Genomic DNA, 13,344 nt, shown 5'->3' on the forward strand with positions numbered 1-13,344 from the left:
AGGAACTGATTCCATTGTTCCAAGACCTTTCTGTCTTTTAACATGAAAAATTAGACTGACCTAAAACCAACCAATTTTATTCTTTTTTAAGGAAAACATTTGAAAATGTTCTTTATGATTTGAACTGCAAAATATTAATGCTTCCTTTCTACAGAAAATGTGATTTTCCACAGTTTTTGAAAGGAGTACTTATGAGTCCTAGGACAACTTGTCTCGGGAAGCTGGCATCACAAATTCACTGGCATCACAAATTTCTAACATAGCTAACTTCAAAGTCACTACCACTCTTTCCATGTACAGGCTCTCAAGCTGTCTTGCTCCATAATCAAACAGGCTTCCAGGCTGATCACTTGCCCCTGTCACTAGGCTGCCTTATCACTAACTCCTGTGTTACATGTTACACACCTAACCAGCTTCTGGCATCTGTACCTCCCTTTTTAGAAATGTATACAATTTTCCACTTATTTTCCTGAATAAATGTCATTAGAAAATTTATATCACATGTAACTTTCTACATTTTCAAACTTTGCTTATCTGCAAACGCTGATTACAAGCAGAGGAGGAAATAGGAAATTTTGTGCAGTGTTCCCAGTTCTTGTAGAGTTCTAGTAAATATATTGCTGTTACCTAGCAACTTTTTCTCTCTTTTTGATATTGGAATGTCAATATACAGGGAATGGTAAACTACCAGCCAACTCTGCTTGAAATAAATCTTAAAGAATCTGACATAAAAGCAACTTAACACTGTCTCCAAGAAAAAAAAAAAAAAAAAAAAAAAAGAGTGTTTGTTCTAATAAAATAGTACCTTTCATCTGGTGTTTAATGTGATTTTGGGAGTCTGTACTCCTGCTCCTGAAGGGGTTTTCCACAGCATGACAGCATGGGAGTCATTTGGATTCAGCTTTAGAAAAGCATTTAAGTATGTGATTGAGCATATCTGTAACTGGGGAGCATCTAAACACAGTTTTAAATGAAAGTACATTATTTATTATTTTTTTATGTGAAACACGTTGTACTTATCTGAAAGTGATTTTTCACTTAGTACTGTAAAGATCTTAGAGAGTTCCATCATTCATTTTTTAACTTGCTTCTGAATCCTTAATTAGTTGCTGTATCAAAAGCTCTATGCTTTGTCAAATATAAAGAATCTGTGCCTGCTATGTACTGTGTCAAAGAATCAGATTAGTAATTTAATATTGAAAAGATTCTCTGAGCAACTGTCATTACTTACCCTGCCAATGCCTTGCACAAACAAGAGATGTTAACTCAACAAAACATCATTCTGTTAAAAAATAAAAATTAAAAAAATTGTATTACATATTTATTCTTTATTTTTACTGTTCATTCAAAATGCTAGGAGAAAAAAATAATAAAAATTAAAATTATTATTATTATTTTATTATTATTATTATTATTAAATTTATTATTATTATTATTATTATTATTATTATTATTAATAGAAACTACATTGCTACTTTACCATATAGATGCAACTATCCACCATATAGTATGCAGTTGTAATAAACTAAGATAAATCAATATTTTCAGCAATACAATTAATCTATAATGTTTTCTAACCGAAGATCTCCTGTCCTGTTCCTCCTTTCTAATCAAGTACTTGTAGTTTGTCAGGATCTACTTTTGGATGTAAACCTCCATCACTGGAAAAAAGATTGCTTGATAAATGCTTCCTTTCTGAATGCAGTCTACTGTTCTAACAACATAAGTCAGAGCACAAAATACATTGCCATTATTTTCATGAGAGGGGTTATTTCTACTGAGTTTGAATCTTAGTTGGTACAGGAGATTTTTTTATATTCTAAAATCTATTGTTTGGAACATTTTAATGTCAGTGCTGCTGATAGAGTTGGCCTCTAAAGTGCTGGATATTTACAACTTTCTTTAAGAGATAATAATGCTGGGGAATTTTCCTTACATTCAAACCTGCTTTTTCAACTTGGCCCTGCTTTGGTCACTACAGAATATTTGCTCTTTACAAGGGTTATTCTACAGTTTGTTAATTCTTTGGCATTTGCTGGTCCTTGTGTGAGTTCAAGACAACTCCAACTGTGCAGACACTGGCAAATATGATGGTTCCTGCCTGAAGAAGTTATGTTTTGAACAAAAGGTTTGATAAGAATAAACTTGCAAGAGCAAGGGGAAACATTAGGAGTATTATTTATATGATTAGTCGAAGATTCACAGCTGTCAGATTTGTTAAAGATATCGTATTTTGGGGATTTGGCAATGTAGAAAGAGGTAAAAGTTTGCACTTAATTATATACTGCATCTCTGTAGAAGAGTCAGCATGAGGAAACGTAAAACGGCTTTGAAAATCTGTGAGGCGCTTGAGAGATGGTCTCACATCAGTCAGAAACAATAGCCAGTCTTCCCAAGCTGAATGAGAGGAAGTAGGTGAGATAACTACGAGAATCATTGAGAGTGAAGTTGAGAAGTTTTAAGCTCAATATGATAAAGGAGTAAGTCAGTGGCAAAGTGTTCACACACTAATAAAATGGTCCAAGTAATAAGTTTTGAAAACATCTTCACAGCAGCTTCCAGTGGAAACAACAGAGCCCTCGTATTTAAGAGGGAATAGCAGTATGGGCAAGAAGGAATGTCGTATCATGTCTTTTTAAAATTAATCTAGCTTTAAGAATTGATTAATATATCATTCCTAGAAGGGTGATAATACTTTCATAGAAAAGGAAATAGTACATTACTACAGTATTGTGATGATTTTTATATCATATCTTCTTAGGTAATTTAATTCAAGCTTCCAAATGCAATTAGTATTAGCAATGTCTGATAATATCCTGTACATGGCATTTAGCTTGAAGATATGTTTCATTATTTCTCAAGGACAAATTTGTGCAACTGATGATACCATAGATTGAATTTTTTAAGACTTCATTGCAGGCATACATATTTTAGTCTTATGAGAAGAATTTGGCTCTGTTTCAATATTTTAACTTACTAATTTTAGTTTGTCTACTTTATTTTTGCATTTTTTTTTTTTTTATTTTCCAACTTTATGATACTGACTACCATTCAGACATAAATCCATTCTAAAGAGGACTGATTATTCCTCAGGAACTAAAGATACTGTTGTAAAGATCAGGAAACCTGGCTGGTGTTTTCAGAAGTGACAAAGGATCCCTTTGTTTAAAAGTTCTTTCTAAAATATGGTGGGACAGTTGATCATCTGACTCATTGCTTATGTGAGTATGTAATTGGTAACTGTCAAAACCCTGTCATATTAGGAGACAAAGCTGCAGAAGATCTAAGATGAAAATCTCAAACAAGAGCTTAAAATAAGTTATAGCAAGAAAAGAAGAACCATCACTTGAAGTAAGAGGAATTAGATACATCTGCCAGTTTCTGAAGTTCTGTGCAAAGATGACGGTGGGCCTATGTATACAGCAGGTAGAATTCATTTTTAAACTTTGAATTGAAGTTGAAGTTGAAGTTGAATTTTGAATCAATTTAAGTGTCACTCCATCTCTAAATGGTTTTTTGCTGTAAAGGAAATCTAAGATTTAACAGAAATTAATGGTAGCCATCATCAATTTGTATTCAGAAATAGTGTTGCAATTTCTTGTATCTCTGCTAAGCTTTCTAATTTTCTCCCCCACCCCCACCCCAATACTCACAACAGTTGCATCTTCTTATTTAAAGCATCACATTTTCATTTAGATAAGGCATTTCATTTAGATAAGAAGAAAACTAGGTAAAGAACGAGGATATGTTTCTCACATCTTTCAGTTCTGAGCACGGAGAAATCATATTTTTCTTCTAATGAAAAAACTCAAAACCCAGGTTGTACCTAGTTAAAGAAGTAGTATGGAGACATCAGAATGGATTTGTAGGGTGAAACAATTGGTGCTTACAGTCTCGATATCCATATCATCCATATTTTGAGGGGAATTCTTCAGATCCACCAAATCTAGTCTGCATGTTTCAAAACTGCACTACAACATGAATCAAAGTAAGTACTTTCACTTCAAGTGCATTCTTGAGCCTGACCTACAATGCAAACTATAAATTTACTTCCACAGAAAAATGACAAAAAAATATGTGCCTGCCTTGTACATATAGCAAAACAAAGAACAGTTGGGACTGTCCACCAAGTTGTTGACTGTTCACTCAAATTTTACTGTTCTGTGTTAGTGGGGTTTGAACAAGGGATGATGATTTTTTCCTGTCTCTGAGTAATTTTCTATTCTGTTAAGGTATACAAATTGATTTTCTTGTGTGAATTTGCTTGATTTTTCTTGTTTCAAAACCTTAGAAAACAGAGATCTCCTTTCCCACCTTCCTTCTCCTCCCCTCCCCCCCGCCCAATTTTCTTAGTAAGTGATGCACCTGGAAAATAATATATTTTAATAATAATAATAAACAATAATGTTAAATGATAATATTAATGATGATATTGAACAATAGTAATAATTACTGCAGCAGCTAGTCCAATGTGCAAGGTTACTGAATGATAAAAGAACATTGGAACAATTAAGCACACCATTTATGGTTAAATGGCAAGATCAGAAATATTCAACTTTTCAAACACAGTGTCTATATTCTATACACAGGTGCCCTGAAAGGCTCAATAGACCTTTCATTGTAATTAACACAAAGTGTAGAGGCATGTCAGACAGGTGCCAAGAGAATTCTGTCACAAGCTCATCAAGGACAACACCTCATAAAGGAAAACAAGTTGCCTCAGTACTATAAAGATATCAAGGAGGCACAGTGAGTGACTCTTGCACATTTGTAGAGTTGCTAGCAAATCATAATATACAAATCTAGCAACACGAAAACTGGAATATATGACAAGTCCTTAGATTGGGATTGATACTGTAATCTCATTCATAACCAAATGATCAGTAGATAGTTTGTTGCATGCTTCATGTATCTAGTCATCTGAAATATGAAATATGCTCTTATAAGGGATTACAAGATATTTTCAGTGACTTTTGATAGTAACTTCATACATAGCAAATAACAAGATTTTTTGAAAAATCTAGAAGTGGACTGTGCAATTTGAAGAACTTTGGAAGCATCAAAACGCACAGAAAAACTGAAAATAAAGAAGTGAAAGTAAAGTCACATACAGACCGAATTCTCATAATCAATAAAACCCAAAATACATTACTATATATAGCCTATATAAGTGCCAAAGATAATTTTATCATGATAGCACCCAAAGAAAAAATAGAAAGATTTGACTCACACCAACCTTCCATGTGTAAGTTTCAGTATCAGAAAAAAAAAAAAAAAGACAGCTGTATAATAGCTAAACTCTTTGACAACTCCTATTAGTGAGTTAAGGTAATCACTGAGAGGAATTTAAGAAACATGTTAACAAAGGACCATTGTAGCATCATTCAACAAATAGTCACATGCACCAGTGTTAACAATGCTAAGGCATAATACTATGGAAGGTATTAAATTGTTTTAGATAATATGACTAACACATTATAGGCAAATTACACTTCCATTATAAGATTTGAATTCCTTATGAAACGTACCAATGTGAAAGCCCTGGAGAAAGAATCTTATCCACAGAAAAACTACAGCACTTGCAGTGCCAGAACCTTACACGTGTTACTACCTTCTGTCTCTCCAGGGACTGCTTAGAAAAATAAAATGTTTTTTAATCACCATGCTTTGGGTTCTTATTAAGTCTAAATTTTTATCGTTCCTTACAGAAATTGGGATACTGGAAAAAGGAATTGATTTTACTTCCTTCAGTTTTAATACTTTTGGAGAGAAATAGACACCGTATGTTATTAATCGCACTGGGTGAAGAAATGTTGCAAGAGCAATGAGATTTTGATGGTAATATATTATGATTAACTTATTTTCTACTTTTCCTAAGCCAAATCATAATGGCTTTAGGACAGGAGTGAAGAAATCTGTAAATTATTTATTTATTTATTTATTTTGGTATGAAAGGATACTGAAAATATCAGAACAGAGCAAGACTACAATTCCAAGTATTCATTATTTGTCCCTTCATTCTCACATAACTCTTTAGTGGCCTCTTAAGGCTGCGATCAGATCAAAAGACAAAGTCCTTGATCTGAACTGTTCCATGCTTGCACATTCTCATGATCTCCTTGCTGAATAAGCTTTACTCATTTTGCTTTTCCTTACCACAATTTCCTGTCAGGAAACATCACAATTTCCATCAGGGAATATTGGAGAGAATATACCACTTCTTCCCAATATTGCTGCTATGAAATCTATCTCTTTATGATTAACTATCCTTCCTTCAAGAGTACAATGAATTCTTCCATTCATGCTTACGAATTTTCCCCTCAATATCCAACTCGCTAACACATTTCATTGTCACTTTCTTCTCTCCTTATTTTCTTCATAGTAATTACTCTAGGTTTTATTTTTCTGAACATTTTTTCCCATCTCCTATTGCTTGCTCTGACAGTCATTCACAGGAATATAAAATATCTGTGCTAGATGATGCTCATGATAAACTTATGTTAGTGCTTAACAAATATAAGAACAGCTCAAATATATACTGTTATTTCCCTTGATACTCTCCCAAACTCAATACCTTTCAACTTGAAAGACTTGAGCTAAGGGCTAGTCTCTGTAAACCAAAAGCTCTGTCCTTTTGCAGGAAGTCTGCAGCATTCAAAATTTGTCCAAAATTAAAAAAATTAAATAGGCTTTGAAAAATAATGGGGAGAAAAAAAGGAGGGGAGGGTGTTTTGAGATAATTCTATTATTTTTCAACCAGTTTTGGCAATCACTAATATAAACACACTGTGTCTCATGTTAAACTACAATTACTCTAATAAATTTTCACCCACATGCTAATGCTATTATATTATTTTCTCAAAACCTAATTGGCGTGCCATTTTTGTTTAAAACAAATTTCTATTTAAAATAATTTAAGTGTCCTTAGAAGGGAATAAAAAAAAAAAAAAAGGAAGGTAAAAAACTTGATGGATTTTCTCTCCAGATCTTAACATCAGATTATATCTTCAGATATAATCACTTAAATCAGTTGTTTTCAAATATAAGACCATGAAAACAAGAAGTTGCTTTATTCCCTTTCTGTTCAGCAGAAATATTTTGGACAGTCTTCCCTCAGAGCCTCTTTTGTACTCTTTTTGGTGTAAAGTTTAAAAAAAAAAAAAAAAAAGGTACTTTTTGTACTCTGAGTACATACATTGAGGGGATAAAAGTACATACATTGGGGGGAGGGGTGTGAAAGTCTGGAGAGCAGCCCTGCAGAAAGGGATCTGGGGGTTCTGGGAGTTTTAATTGATGGCATGTTGTATATGAGTGAGCAGTATGCCTTGGCAGCCAAAAGGGCCAACTGTATCCTGGGTTGCATCAGGCTGGTTGAGGGAAATGATGCTCTGCTCTGTGGTGGTGCTGCCTCACCTTGACTACTGTGTGCAGTTTTGGATGTCATAGCATAAGAAAGCCATAGAAGTATTAGAGAGTGTCCAAAGGGTCTACAAATGTGGTGAAATGTCTAGAGGACAAGACATATGAGGAGCAGCTGAAGTACCTTGGTTTGTTCAGCCCCGAGTAGAAGAGGCTGAGGGGAGGCCTTTTTGCAGCTTGCAACTTCCTAACGAGGGGAGCAGAAGGGCAGGTGCTGAGCTCTGCCCTCTGGGCACAGTGACAGGACCAGAGGGAATGGCACAGAGTGTCATCAAAGGAGGTTCAGATTAGTTATTAGCAAAACGTTCTTCACTGAGAGGGTGGTTGGGCACTGGAACAAGCTTTGCAGAGAAGTAGTCATGGTCCCAAGCCTGCTGGAGTTCAAGAAGAATTTGGACAACACTCACAGAAATATGGTTTGATTTTTGGGTGGTCTTGTGTGTAGCCAGGAGTTGGACTTGATGAAGTTGGTTGCTTCCAGCTTGGGATATTCTGTGATTGTTTTATATTTTCTGCATGAATCTTCCAAATAGTGAGGCTAAATTAAGACATTCACACATACTCACACACACACACTACAAGCAATAGAACCAGTAATAAAAACAATTTATAGGCCAGAAACATGGCCTCTTATCACCCCATTCAGGAATTTATGAAGACTTCTTGAACTTCTAGCTGAAATGTTTGTTATGTGGCTGAATTTTGAAAAGTTCTTTAGGCAGAAGTCTTCTGCTTTGTATCACAGCAACTATTAATAAACTTTGCAAGCTTGATAAAGTCAACCCAACAGTTGGGAATACATCTAATGAACTGTCAAACAGTGCTGTTGAAATTTTTTTGTTTGTGATCTCCAGATGCTGTGAGTGAAGTTAGTGTGATTTTTGAAAAATTAAATGAAGTCAGCAGCAATTAATCTCTGCTCAAAACAGATACAGGTCCATGATTTGTCTGTCAAACTCAGATAGCCTTTAGGCATCTGAATTTTGTCTTTCGCAAATGTATTCACTACAGTGAAGACATGCTCATATCTTAAAATAGCCATAATATTTAAAAAACATTGAAGGGATATAAGCAAATGAATTAGCCTGTGAAAGACAAGCTTCAGTGTGAACTTCTTTCACTCAATCTGTATGATAAATGCAAGGATTTTTAGCTTTCTGTTGTTATCTGGACTTAAGTTGCCTGGGAGCGTTTCTCAGTCACCATCAGGTAGGAGCATGTACGCCAAAATGACAGCAGCTGGCATGAGTTAATGTTCATACTGCTATACTCCTGCGGGTAATTTAGTAGTCTGCCTATTCCTCAATCGTATCAGAAAAATGTACTTGCATTCCTGAAGACACTGCACCAAGGCTATCTTTCAATACTCCTTGTGGTTTCATACTTTAGTATTACATACCAAACTGCTGAAGATTCAGTATTTAAAAAAATATAAAAGATAATTTCTCCTTTATAACAAGACCACTCATATTCCGTCTCTCTGTTCTTTTCCACAGCATCTTTGTGAGACTACTTGAGGAAGGCAGTCAGATGTCCTAAGGATACTCAGGATGCTCTAGCAGCACTATTATTGGAAATACGGGATTGCTATCATGATCAGTTTGTTAAATATCAGCTCCTACTGGCATAATTAGATGATCTCATCTTCAGTTAGTTGCTGTACATGTTCATGAGTTTTCTTTGCAAGATCATTTGCTGTTAAAGTAACATTATGTATGTAAGTATGCCTGTCAGCATGTAAGCAAATGCACATACAGAGTCACAGAACAAATATATAGCACAGTGCCATGCTGCTTGGAGTAAGGCTGTTTATGCTTCCAAAAGGTGGTGATGGATGTAAACAGAAAACCTTTGCACCTGCATACATTGGCATGGAACTCAAAACATCTCAAAGTTGCTTCTGTTGGTGTAGAGGTTGTTTTCTTAACACTTTAGTTTTCACCCAGTTTTGTCAGTCTGTAACACTGAGAAGTGTTGGCTACCTATAGTTCTTGCCCAAACCCTTGCCCAGGTGGGGGTATTTAGAGTTTTCTGTCAAAGCATGCAGCTTCTGTACATTTTCACCGTCAACAAAGATAGGAAGGAGAAAGAAAAATTGCTTCTTTTTTGATATTATGTGGCAGTTAGACAAGTTTACTTGCAGAAGTTTTCAGCTTCTAAAAGTAATACCATATCTTGCACCAATGTATAAAGTTCCTACCTTACTTACAAGGATGGTTTGTGCCTCTGAAGAGAAAACAAGCTGTACAGGGGTATCCCAGGCACAAGAAACAACATTTGCTCCCCTTGAAGTACTGTGCATCCACCTAATAAAGCTGGGGTAAACTGTTGCAAAGTCCTTTCTGCTCATAAGGTATAAAACCAAAATAAATGACAGAACACATATAGTATTGAGATGTTGAAATCACTAGTAATATGAAAAAAAATCAGAAGACTGACCATATTAACAGATGTATTAACTAGACCTTTAAATATAAGTGCGCAACAGCCTAGAGAAACAGAATCTTAATTTGACATTTTTCAAATAAACCTAGAAAAACTACTATCCTCAAGCACATAGATATTCTCCCATGTGTTTTTATGTTTTCAAATAATTTTATGTATTTTTATTTCTTATTCTATTTCATTGTTCACAATATTTTTAGATGATCCCTTTAAGAAAACAAACAAAAAAATAATTGAAATACCATTAATACTGAATATTAGTTTGAATCTTAGGCATTACTTGTGTAGTTTTAAGTAACCACTATCCTTCAATATATAAGTAAATACAGGGGGAAGAGCTGAGGAATAAATTATACACCATTTTTACTATATGGCAAAGCAATGACCTATGCAGATGCATAAATCTTTATCAAAGCCAAAAGGGCAGTATTAACCAATAGCAAAAAATCCATTTGATGTCCATTGCCTTCATTCCTTTGTACTCTGTAGCCTATTCTCAGTCAAATGTGTCAATTTATAGCACACAGGGCCACTCTGCTGCTGGTGCCAGCAGCCTGCTTGTGATGGGAGAACTGGAAGCACATCAGGGAGTTGATTTGAGCTTGGGGGCTCTGCCAGCTCAACCCAGACCATTGTCACCCTTGAGCTGGTGACAATCATTAATAAATCTCGACATTGGCGTCAGTTTACCCCCACCATGAAATGCAGGCATCAAGAAAGGCAGAATACCTGCTTATCCTTGTTTCATAAGCCAAAGAGAATGGAGGAGAAAGAGAAGCAGAAATATTAGCATTGGTACAAATGCACCAAATGGGAGAGCTTTTAAAGACTTAAAGGATCATTGAAGTGTGCTTTCTTTTATTTATTTATTATATATATGTATATATATATATATATATTTGGTGTGCTTGCTTTCTTTTTTAAATGGGATTTCTAAAGTATTTATGTAATCCTAGGTCCATGCTCTGATATAGTGGTTTCCTGATGTTTTAAGCAAAAGAATCAGTTAGTCTTCTAACAGAATCATTACACTTCTCTGGAAATATATTTACTGCCTAAGGGCAGTTGTATTAGTTACCTGTACTTCAAAAATTCTTCCATTATGCTGATCTCAAACACCAAATTGAACAGCAGTATTACTCTTTAAAAAGCATTCACTATTTTAACAGTATGAACATGCAAATAGTTATATATACTTTTCCATAAAATTCTTCTTTTATTGGCAGCAAAAATCTTTTCTTACACTTAAACTGTATTTGCTTTATTGCTGGTTAGTTTAGTTTATAGAAGCTTATATGGCATTTTTATTGCTTTATGGTTTTATTGTATTCTTTAATTGTGATATAATGTTCCAGATCCTTGGCAAGGAAGAACTATATTACCATTTTACAATTCAAGTTTTTTAGAAGCAAAGTGTCTGGGGGGGAAGGGGATAAGTCCACGCCTATTATAATAATAATAATATAAAATAATAAAATATGACCTATTTTGGTCCAACGGCATTAGGTTGATGGATCTGGGCTCACATTTCAATCCTAACTTCTCTTTTGTCTTCTGGATTGGGAGAATCTTGCAGACAAAACTTGTAGCAATTAAAGTTTTATTTTTATATACAAGTATCCCCTGAAGTGTACGTTGAAGAGAATGTCTTTTTAGTTGTGAATTGGAAGTTGCTCTCATCTGCTGAAAGCTGCACCAGTAGATACAGAGGCCTTGCAGCATCTTTTGATGTTGCAGATAGCTATGCTTTTCTGATTTTTCCATACTATACTTTTAAAGTTAGGAGAAACAATACAGTAAAGCTCTAAGAGCTAGATAAACTCTGAATTTCTAGATTAATCATGGCCTCTGTTCATGGTTGAGGTAAAGTAATAGACTCAAGTCCAGGGATCGCAGTGAATTAGTTTCAAACTCATTCAACTCATTCTTTTGTCTTCTAATGCTGATTAACTTCAACAAAACTACCCTTAGGTCTCTATCAGTGGATAGAAATCTGTGCTTGTGTAACAGCATAGTTATCCCCAAACCACTTCCACACCATCTACTGATTTTGCCATGCCAAATAAGATAATGAAGCACAGATTGACCAGGAGAGGAAAGAACTTACCTTTACTTTACAGAGACTTTTTTTTTTGACTTAGCCACCTAAAAGATTTGGGGTTTTTCCTCAATGAATGCTGAATCTAATAAGAAGTCTGCACTTCTCCTGCTGTGTCAGGAGGCTTCGAGTACAATGACAGAGCCAGAAAAAGTAGATTAAAACTCATGGCCAAAGAAGGACAGTTCACGGTTTTATCCACGGTAGTCTTCCTACCTTCCTTCCTTCCTTCCTTCCTTCCTGCCTTCCTGCCTTCCTTCTTTCTTTATTATATTAGATATTTATTATAAATATTATCTCTATACATATTAATAATATTAATATACATATTAATAATACATATTGTAGATATATTTATTTATTATATATATTTATTTATTATAGAAAATTTCTTATCTAAACCTAGGCATGTGATAAGCTAGTACATGCTGGATAAAATAATACTGTTATTATTTTCTCCATGTTCTCCTTCCTTTTTTTTCCAGCCAATCCCCCTTTTCACTCTTTTCCCCTTCTACCCCACCCCAGAAATCATTACAAGCTTATTAATGAAGCCTCCAAGGAATAGTATTGCAGAAATTACTAAACAATACGGTATATTAAACAATATAAATGACGATATAATTTCCAGATGAACTTTTTCTGCTTTGTGTGGAAGTTGAAATCTGATTTTGCAGCTTCTCTTTCAATGCTTACAGGAATTCATCTGTCATCTAGTGGTACATCAGTTTATCCCCCATTGGGCATCTCAGTGAAATGCTGAGCTTTGGGCAGTATTATTTCCTTCAGCAAGCATCATGGCATGCCAGAGACTGTTAAACAATCTTGAAACTATCATACTCTTGTATTAACGTTTGAATGAAGAAAGAAACACCTGAATGTTGTCATTCTCTTAAGCATATGGCTTGTCTGTTCTGTTATGCTGTCACTATTGTACCATGACTTCTGAGTTAATATGTCAAAAATGTTGATTATGTAAAAAGAAAACTTTATAGGGTATGTGGAGGACTCCACATACCACTCCACTAAGGACTCCACTAAGGATAGTAACAGAGTCGAAGTCATAAAGTATTTTACAACTGAACTGTTTTTTAGAGGCTGCATGCCACATACATGGGAGGCTCCCACCACTCAGTGCCACTTACCACAATACTTCCAAACTGAAAAAAGAAAACAGCATCGAACACTCAACTTGCAGTTTCTATAAGGTTTAATAAATATGTTGTTCTTATTGTTCAAGCTCACCTTATGCTATGTTGTGGCTAAGTAACTTGTACCTAGTCAGCGGTCAATGGAAAATTCATAATTCCTTTAGGGTATATTGTAAGTTAATCTTCATCATCCAGAACAGGTTTGGCATAGCTATTTTTAGAAGAAATAAG

General features: G+C 34.8%; 1 long non-coding RNA gene across 1 annotated transcript in view; it reads right to left on the reverse strand.

The window, feature by feature from the left end:
• The window catches only part of LOC311435767, a 105,137-nt gene that overhangs the window by 24,999 nt on the left and 66,794 nt on the right, over nt 1–13,344 (reverse strand). The gene's annotated exons all lie outside the window — the stretch shown is intronic.

The sequence above is a fragment of the Aythya ferina genome, assembly GCF_964211825.1.
Source record: "Aythya ferina genome assembly, chromosome: 4".
In the NCBI taxonomy this organism is placed as follows: Eukaryota; Metazoa; Chordata; class Aves; order Anseriformes; family Anatidae; genus Aythya; species Aythya ferina.